Raw genomic sequence first — 11,007 nt, 5'->3', positions numbered from 1 at the left:
CTTCTTCATCTTCTTCTTCTTCTTCTTCATCTTCTTCTTCTTCATCTTCTTCTTCTTCTTCTTCTTCTTCATCCTCATCTTCTTCTTCTTCTTCTTCTTCATCCTCATCTTCTTCTTCTTCTTCTTCATCCTCATCCTCTTATTCTTCTTCCTCATCCTCATCTTCTTCTTCATCTTCTTCTTCTTCTTCTTCATCTTCTTCTTCTTCTTCTTCTTCTTCTTCATCTTCTTCTTCTTCATCGTCTTCTTCTTCATCATCTTCTTCTTCATCATCTTCTTCATCATCATCTTCTTCATCATCTTCTTCTTCATCTTCTTCTTCTTCTTCATCCTCATCTTCTTCTTCTTCTTCTTCATCCTCATCCTCTTCTTCTTTTTCCTCATCCTCTTCTTCTTCTTCTTCATCTTCTTCTTCATCATCTTCTTCTTCATCTTCTTCATCTTCTTCTTCTTCATCTTCTTCTTCTTCATCATCTTCTTCTTCATCATCTTCTTCTTCATCATCTTCTTCTTCATCTTCTTCTTCTTCATCTTCTTCTTCATCTTCTTCTTCATCTTCTTCTTCTTCTTCATCTTCTTCTTCTTCTTCATCCTCATCTTCTTCTTCTTCATCCTCATCCTCTTCTTCTTTTTCCTCATCCTCTTCTTCTTCTTCTTCTTCTTCATCTTCTTCTTCTTCTTCATCTTCTTCTTCTTCATCTTCTTCTTCTTCTTCTTCTTCATCTTCTTCTTCTTCATCTTCTTCTTCTTCATCATCTTCTTCTTCATCATCTTCTTCTTCATCTTCTTCTTCTTCATCTTCTTCTTCATCTTCTTCTTCTTCTTCATCTTCTTCTTCTTCTTCATCTTCTTCTTCATCTTCTTCGTCGTGCCCCGTGACTGCCCAAATGAGTGAAGTGTGCGGTGATTCTTCTTCTTCTTCTTCATCCTCATCTTCTTCTTCTTCTTCATCCTCATCCTCTTCTTCTTCTTCCTCATCCTCTTCTTCTTCTTCTTCTTCTTCTTCTTCTTCTTCTTCTTCATCTTCTTCTTCTTCTTCTTCATCTTCTTCTTCTTCATCTTCTTCTTCTTCTTCATCCTCATCTTCTTCTTCTTCTTCTTCATCCTCGTCTTCTTCTTCATCCTCATCTTCTTCTTCTTCTTCTTCTTCTTCTTCTTCATCCTCATCCTCTTATTCTTCTTCCTCATCCTCATCTTCTTCTTCTTCTTCATCTTCTTCTTCATCTTCTTCTTCTTCTTCATCTTCTTCTTCTTCTTCTTCTTCCTCTTCTTCTTCATCTTCTTCTTCTTCTTCATCTTCTTCTTCTTCATCGTCTTCTTCTTCATCATCTTCTTCTTCATCATCTTCTTCATCATCTTCTTCTTCATCATCTTCTTCTTCATCTTCTTCTTCTTCTTCATCCTCATCTTCTTCTTCTTCATCCTCATCCTCTTCTTCTTTTTCCTCATCCTCTTCTTCTTCTTCTTCTTTTTCATCTTCTTCTTCATCTTCTTCTTCTTCATCTTCTTCTTCTTCTTCATCTTCTTCATCTTCTTCTTCTTCATCTTCTTCTTCTTCATCATCTTCTTCTTCATCATCTTCTTCTTCATCTTCTTCTTCTTCATCTTCTTCTTCATCTTCTTCTTCATCTTCTTCTTCTTCATCTTCTTCATCCTCATCTTCTTCTTCTTCATCCTCATCCTCTTCTTCTTTTTCCTCATCCTCTTCTTCTTCTTCTTCTTCTTCTTCATCTTCTTCTTCATCTTCTTCTTCTTCATCTTCTTCTTCTTCTTCTTCATCTTCTTCATCTTCTTCTTCTTCTTCATCTTCTTCTTCTTCATCTTCTTCTTCTTCATCATCTTCTTCTTCATCATCTTCTTCTTCATCTTCTTCTTCTTCATCTTCTTCTTCATCTTCTTCTTCTTCTTCATCTTCTTCTTCATCTTCTTCGTCGTGCCCCGTGACTGCCCAAATGAGTGAAGTGTGCGGTGATTCTAAGATCGACGGCACTCATCTGCATGTCATACTGACTGACAGTATTATTTCTCTTCCCCAGCAGACTCCAAGGGCATTTAAATTAAAGGTACAGTGTTCTGCACTAATATAAAGGCTCTCTGAAGCCTAGAAACCCTTTTAATAAGTTAAATTCGCAGCGAATAAATTCGCATCGAATCGAATTTATTCCGCAAATTCGGCGAATCAGCCGAATCGAATTTTTGAATAATTCGCTCATCTCTAGGCACAACGCAAATATATTCACAATGCACTGTTATCCTGTGCACTGGGAGTAATAAACCACCTTAACAAAGCATTGCCCCCTAAAGAGGCATTTTTGGCATCATATCAATCTTTAAAACACATATACTTCTGGTTTGTGGCTATTGCATGATGATGTCACATATTTTAGATGGTGTATTTGACAACATTTTGTTGGGTCTGCACAGCAGAAAACAACACTTTTTTTTCCTCTGTAAATAAAACAGATAATGCAATGAATAATAGTGGAGCTGCGCAGAGACAGGATACAGAGTCAATAATAATTTTACAAGCAGCTACAAAGCTTATACCTACACCTACTGAATGTCAATGGTCTGTGAGTTGTTTCATCCACCTTTTTCCTCTTTTATGTACAGTGTGTACCTGCAGTGTTCCTCACATTCTCCCCAGTCATCCTTCTCATACATACCTGTCTTGGAGAAATCCATTTTCTTTTTGTCCATATTTATAAAGAGATAAAGTTAACTTTCTCTCACTATCATACTCTTTTTGATCATCATCTGGCATAACTCAATATTTGATCTAGAGTGAAGCTGGAGAAGAGGTTTTCTTTAAAGAAGTATTATTGTTTTTTTAATTTCCGCTGATTTTAAATGTATTTTTTTCAAGGCTTTTGACTGTTTTTTTCTCACACCATTTATTTTTCCTCACTTGCCATTTCCCTTGAATTGAATAATTGTTTGCAGAAAACAGTGTAAATCCAGCAAAAGCAGGCAGAATGAAATGATGGTTTATAATTAACCCCTTCAGTTCTGTCACTTTCGTGTTGCTCTGCTAATCAGTTAAGAAATCACACAATGGACCACAATATTCATTCCAGGACTTTAATGGAGATTTTGCTGGAGACCTTGTCCTAAGAACAGCTACAGCACGTGGGTGGGGGACTTAACGATGGCACGTAGGCGGGCACCTGGCATAATAAAACATAATATCTGCAAGAAGGCAAGGCATTTGTTGCAAATCATTGATCAGGGGTTTGGAGGGAGGAAGAAAATAAGGGACCAAATTTTGATATTTGGGTGTGATGATTGAGGAGAACTACTTATGAGTTACTGATATTCAGAGAAAGAGTGCTTAAGGTCTGGATGAGAAGTGAGAAGACTTGTGAGATAGTGTCCAGAGCTGTGAAGTTTGTTGGAGCTACAAAGTGGAGGAGGAATGACAAAGGTTTATGTATTATATATTTTTATTAGACAACTGTGTTTATATAGGAATATAATGTAAAGGACTGCGCTACAATCAATCAAGTGCATCCAAAAAATGTGTCTGTTCCCTCACAGCAGCTGCTATTCTCTATGATGTAACCACAAAAACAAATTAAGGAAATAAAAATGGAACAGCGCTACCTGCACTCAAAACAAACCCAGTTATCCGTTCTATGTGCCCTACCCTTATAAAAGTGCTATGTGCCAACAAAGTGCAAAATCATAAACACAATATATACCATCTACTCATATAAAGTGCGAAAAGATCATCACATATAAAGTGCAAAAAATCAATTTGTAACCACTAAATAGTTCATAAAAAACCAAAACAACCCCTTATTTCATATATCCCCCAGCTGTGAAAGTGCAGAATGCCAACAAGTGCAAAAACTATGTCTCAATTATATAACATTCAATGGTGTCTTCGTGAAGTGCAAAAATTCTCTATCCAAGAAGGCTATTAGGACATGACACTATATGTATAACTCAAAAGTACCCCATAAAATCATCATATATTTTACTGTCCATCATAAATACATAAAACTGTACACCAGTGAAGATAAGCTTCTTTCTTGTATCACCACAAAAGTGATCTTCCACCACCAAATGAATTGAATAAACTCACTAGAGCGATAAGTTGGTCAAATCATAAACCAGCATAAACACATGATGCTCTGGGAGTGATGTTCTGCAGACTCGCGGTCCTATATCCAGGGGCTTCTTGGAACAGCACACTCTCTCATTGAAGGAAAAAGAAGAGGGGAGATTCCGTAGCATAAAACCATTAGACTTGTGTATTATATAAAAACAACATAAGGCCATTCATATTTATAAGTGTCGTTACTGACTCAAGTATAAAGTCATAGAAATGTATACTGGGCTATCTCCTGCTGCCATCACAAGCTGCGAGACCAAACCCTGCCCTTCATGGTGATGGTTTTCTGGTGAGTTTATTCAATTCATTTGGTGGTGGAAGAGCACTTTTGTGGTGATACAAGAAAGAAGCTTATCTCCACTGGACTGTTTTATGTATATATGATGGATACTATTATATATGATGATTTTATGGAGTACTTTTGAATTATACATATAGTGTCATGACCTAATAGTGTTCTTGGATAGGGAACTTTTGCACTTCATGAAGACACCATTGAATGTTATATAACTGAGACATTGTTTTTGCACTTGTTGGCATGCTGCACTTTCACTACAGTGGGGTATATGAAATAAGAGGTTGTTTTGGGTTTTTTATGAACTATTTAGAGGGTACATGGTATTGATTACAAATGTATTTTTTGCACTTTATATGTGATGATCTTTTTGCACTTTATATAAGTAGATGGTATATATGTGTTTCTGATTTTGCACTTTGTTGGAACATTGCACTTTTATAAGGGTAGGGCACATACTGTAGAACAGATAGCTGGATTTGTCCAGGTAGTGCTGTTCCATATGTATTTCCTTGAACTGTGTTTAGGTAACTTAATTCTGTCCATCCTTGCATAAAAAATAGGGGGCCTTAATTTTGCAATAGTGTGGCAGTATGGGACTATGCAAGAGCCACTATTTGTGAAGTAAACAGCAAATGAACCAGATATTACTAGATGGCTAGCCTGTAACTGTGCTGGCTCTGGCTGTTGTTACCAGATGTCTAGAGCAGGCATACCAGTGCCCAACATAATACAATATAAATACAGTGGAAAATCTACTCTAGTGAAAAAATGGTGAAAAACAAATCGCGATATCCTGATACAAGATTTACAAAAATAAATACAAAAATGTGCAGTGCTACAATGTCTCTGTAACAAGATATAAGTGAAGCATTGAAGCAATTCTCATATAATGTGCTCATAATTCAAATAAATACATTTTGCAATCTAAAATATTACTTCTATAAAGTACATGATGCCAAAAACAAATCTGCCGAAAAAGGTATAAAAATGTTGGCTCCAAAAAAAAGTTCATACAGAAATAATGAAATGGTGAGTATAGCAGACACCAGCAGCAGAACTAGCAGGGTCTCAAAGGTCGCACTTGCGAGGGTCCTGGGGGGGGGGGAAGATGGTCATGTATCTGGGCAGTGTTAACAAGCACTTTTCTCCTGTCTGTAAACAAGAGAAAAGTGCTTGTAAAAATTGTCAGTGGCTTTGAACTGCACATGCACAGTTCTGGAATCAGCTGATTGGAGAACTTCTGGGATCTTCCTCAGTTCAGGCAACGGGGTGTGGCTTATATTCACACACCCCAGGACACAAGTAGAGACCGAGCTCGCCAGTACACTCATCGCCTCAATTCAGAACTAGCAGCTGACAGGACAAATTCCAGATGCTCTTTTTGAGCTCTGGAGTAGGATGTAAGGGGGAACTCTGGAGGCACTAAGGAGGCACTCTGAAGGCACTAAGGAGGCACTCTGAAGGATGTAAGGAGCACTCTAGAGACACCAAGGGAGCACTAGAGGGGCACTCTGGAGGATGGAAGGGGGCACTCTGGAGGCACTAAGGGAGAACTCTGGTTGCATTAAGGGGGCACGCTGAAGAAGGATGTAAAGGGGAACTCCAGAGTGCCCCCTTGTATCCTCCAATGTGCTCCCTTACATCCTCCAGAGTGCCCCCTTGCATCCTCCAAAATGTCCTCTAGTAATAGTAGGGTTAGTGGTGAAACTATACAAACAACTAGCAACCACCCCAAACTTTAACTGGCCTTTGCAGCAAGGAGCACATGGAAGGGCAACGCATGTCAAAAACAAACAAAAATTCCTAGCTCACTTACCAGCCAGCCTGCCACAAAACTGAATTGACTCGATCTAACAGTTCATGTTAAAAACAAAGGGTTTAGTTGCACACATTTTCAAATAAATATGTAAACTGCAGTGGCCACATCAAGGTACCCCAGTGTAATACAGTCCTAGCTCTATAATTTGGAGTTTGTATTGTACACAGCACTGTGTATTTTTCTAGATGCAGTAAGCGTAATGTTTAGTAAATAAAGCTTTTAATATATGGTTTTCCCCTATAGGGAGTATATAAATAAAAATAAAATGCTTAGAAAAAATATGGATGTATACATCTACTCTTATAAAAAATTGAAAAATATGAGAAACGTGAAACATAACTACATGGCGAGAATATATATATACACAGTCTGTACAAAAGGAAGTAGTGATTCAGACAGTTCAAAGAAATAAAATGTTTGATGCTACCCCTGGGAGCAGATAGGTTGTCTGTTGGAGCAAAAGCTGTGCCACTTACCTGGTATGTTTCACATTTATCATATTTTTTTATTTATTATAAGATTTGATGTGTACATCCATATTTTTTCTGAGTGCTGCACTTTTATTTATCCTCTTATTGTGAGGGGTTTGGCATATTGACCTATAGTGCTGGCTGTTGTTGTCCTCCACTGAGCACTGACCATATACACTTACAGTATTTTACTATGTTTATTCCCTACATGCTTAGTATGTGAGGTCTTGGAGCTAGAAATAAATCTGGGAACCTGGTGACACCTGCGAGATTGGAGGAGTCGAGAGACGAGATGGATCTTTACATGAAAAAGCTGTTTTTGTCCACTCTTTTATTTGAGGGTCAACATATACTGGTAAGCAGAATATCAGATCTTCTTGGCAGGATCCAAGAGAATCTGATACAGTATCAGCTATACTCACCATTTCACCTTTTTTGTATGAACTTTATCACAAACATTTTTTTGAAGGCACTATTTTTATACCTTCTTTGGAAAATTTGTTTTTGCCGTAATGTAATTTATAGATGTAATATTTTGGATTGTAAAATCTATTTGATTTGTGAGCATATTATATGGGAATTGCTTCAATGCTTCATTTATACAGTATATTATTACTGGGACATTGTAGCTCTGCACATTTTTGTGTTTATTAGTGCTACTATGTGGACTACGTTCATGTAGCCAGACAGCTACCAGGTGCAGGGGCGGACTGACAGCTCATGGGGCCCCTGGGCAATAGGGGATCATGGGGCCCCTGTGTCCTCACCCAAACTCAAAAAAGCCTATGAAAAAAGTACCAGGGGCATCTCATGGGGCCCCCTACTGACCCCGGGCCCTTGGGCAGTGCCCAAGTTTCCAAATGATCAGTCCGCCCCTCACCAGGTGGCTCCTGACTAAGCAGCTTGGGGCAAATGTGATTTAGCCTAGACTTAGTTGGTGTAGCAAGCATGCTTTAATGGATATGGCTTTATAAAAAAAAGTTTGGTTATTTTTTTAAAGTTATCACACATTCAACACATACACAACATATCTTTCCCTATGGTAGAGCTAATCTTGCCACATACAATAGTACCGATCATCAGCCAAGATGTCTGCTTTTAGCTGTGTACCTTTTCAGAATCATTCCTTCATTTTTAAAAATAACAATATACAGTACAGTGAAAAAAAGTAAAATGACTATGGCACAAAGCAAATAAAAGATGATGAATGAAGAGATTCATAGTTCCGCAGCCATTGCAAAGACGTTTCTTGTCCCTGCTGGTAGATGTGCAAGCTGTAATACCCTACAGTTTTGTTCTTGGGGTTAAAAACTCTAAAATAGTCTAAACACTACTGACATAGAACCTTTGTGCTGCAAGAAAGACAAATTTGATTTTTTTATAAGCTGCTCATAATGAAAAAAGATGTGTCATCACTGGTTACCACAGCTATCTGACATCTTTTAGAAATATTCATACTGAATTCCTTCTTCATCCAGTTTTAGAAATCTGTGCCTAATTGCTTTATAATAAGAGCTGTATTTCTGAAAAGGCAGAGGAGAAGCAGAATGACCCGTGGTTTTCATATTATTATCCACTTTTTAAAGGCCTGAGAGAAATGTTTAGTATGATGATTGCTTTATACTTTGTGAATCATTGATGCAGAATAAGTATGCAGATCAGGCACTTCATGTACACTTATACTAGGTCAGTAACCAGGAAACAATTACTTTGTTAAAGAAAGTTAACAATGGCAGCCTCCATAACTGATTTATCCCATCCCTTGCTATTTTGTTCGGATGGGCTCTACTGAATTTCAATAAAGCTGGCCATACATTGATTCAAAAATTTGGCCGAATTTCAATCCATGTATGGGCAGGGCTGTTGTACAAAAAATGATCTACCAATCAACTTCTCTACAACCACCCTGTTGGATTTGCTGCACTCGATCAGTGCCACAGGCTATAGCCAGCAGTGCTGATCAGGGAAGTCTCTCTGCTGTCTGAACACAAGAGCTCAGGGGGAGGGATTCCCCTATCCACATCAAGGATGTGAATGGAGGAATCAAGTCATTGTATTTTGTTCAACCTGCTGGTTGAATGAAAAAAAAAAGACTCATCTATGGGCTGTTTAACAGAAAGACAGTCTGCAGGCACACTAAAAAATTGGCTAAACTGGCCATACACATATAGATTTTTTTCCATTCAGCCTGAAAGCTGAACAGAATTCCTCCATCCACACTACACATATCAAATAGATGAATCTCTGGCTGTGACTATTGTATTTTTTATTGTATACCCAAACAGCGGCTACATCTAATGCAGGAACAATTTTTGAATAAAAGACATTTTGGTAGGAGGCAACCGACAGTGCAACCCACTAAGCAGATTTTGATTGGTTCAACAGGTATGGCCAACTAAGCAACAATGACCCATCCTATCCCCTTTCCTGCTGCTGCATTCTACATGAGCCTACAGCAGTTTAGAAGCTTGGGAATGGATTTCAAGTCAGCTAGGCCCTGCACCCAAGGAAGAGGTCAGTGTATTGAGCAATAATGGGGGGAAAAATGGGAGTGATGAACCTTTTTTGTACTGCCTCCTCCTGAACAATTGACTGCCTGTTCTCCACTATTAACTGCCCTCTCTGTACTGTCCTCACCATCAACTTCCCCCTGCCCTGTAAGTGTTGTCCCTACCATCAACTGCCCCCCGTACTGACTGTCCCCACCATCAGCTGCCCCTGTGTATTGCCAGTTTTCACCATCAACTGCCCCCTCTCTGTACCGTCTTTACCAACCTTCAACTGACCTTTCTTTACTGCCTCTGTCAATGGCATCTCCCATTGATAATAAAGCAGAGGCATTTATATTTCCAACTGACATTGATGCAGGGGCATGTTTTCCTTTCAGTGACACCACTGATGCAAGAACATATTTTCTCTGCCGGTGACACCACAGATGCAGATGCATTTTTTCCTCCCACTGACATTGACACAGGGGCACTTTTTATTCCCATAGACACCAATACAGTTTTTTTTCCTTTTGAGTGACCACTGACACAAGTAGATTTTTTTTCTTTTAGGGACACCACCAATGCATTTTTCCTTCACATTAACCCCTTTGCTGCCAGGCCCTGTGCTCCACTTTTAAACTTTTTATTTTTCCCTTACAGCTTTGTAAAAGATCCCCCAAACCATATATTTTCTAAATGCACATGATCAAAAGAAAAAAATTAGGTGCTACTGATTTTTAAGGCCCCGTGATACAGTGAGGAACAGAAGTACTGTATTTGAACACCCTGCGATTTTGCAAGTTCTCCCACTTAGAAATCATGGAGGGGTCTGAAATTCACATTGTAGGTGCATTCCCACCATGAGAGACATTGTATGATCTTTAAAGAATTTATTTGTCTTGCACTGCTGAACATAAGTATTTGAACACCTAAGAAACAGCAAGAAGTCTGGCTCTCAAAGACCTGTTACTGTGCCTTTAAAAAGTCCACCTCTACTCCACTCATTAATCTAACTTAGTAGCACCTGTCTGAGCTCTTTAAAGACACATGTTCACCCCACAGTCAGTCAGACACCAACTACTACCATGGGCAAGACCAAAGAGCTGTCAAAAGACACCAAAGACAAAATTGTGGACCTCCACAAGGCTGGAAAGGGCTACGGGGCAATTGCCAAGCAGCTTGGTGAAAATAGATCAACTGTTGGAGCAATTGTTAGAAAATGGAAGAGGCTAAAGACGACTATTTCACCAAAGTCGAAAAACCAATTGCACATCATTATTAGTGAAAAATATAAATCTCAAAAATAATTGTGAATAAACACTCATATATAATTAATTAGTGTTGTGTAAAAACAGTGTCCCATTAATCATAAAAATAGTGACTCTGTGCTTTATTTAATCTTCAATCCATTACTGTTTGTGAATCCGTGACTGTTTGTGAATCCTCCAATTAGTGCAGATGTAAGCTCACCTCCTTATCTGCCTGCAATTAGGCTATATGCGCTTGCGGTTCACCTCCTTTGGAACCTGCTTGATTAAGACTTTTTCCTTTTTAGATTGTGGAATAGGGATATCCTTTATCACTGATTATCCTCTCTGGGATTGATCCCTCCTTATGATGTTACAAGCCTCCTATATTTTCCTCTTTATGCGTCTCTCCATATATAGGAAAAAATTTCCAAACATAGTGTTTTATCCTTTTAAAATACTGCTTTATTCCTTCCAAGTAGTACACTCACATTTTATGCGATCAATATAAGGCAATCTTGTATATAACGAATCCTCCGCTGACCGTTGAGTCATGCACCCGCCGTC

The sequence above is a fragment of the Staurois parvus genome, unplaced genomic scaffold, assembly GCF_062004578.1.
Source record: "Staurois parvus isolate SC_StPar_1 unplaced genomic scaffold, SC_StPar_1.0 ptg000397l, whole genome shotgun sequence".
Taxonomy (NCBI): Eukaryota; Metazoa; Chordata; class Amphibia; order Anura; family Ranidae; genus Staurois; species Staurois parvus.
Note: the sequence above shows the minus strand (reverse complement) of the source record.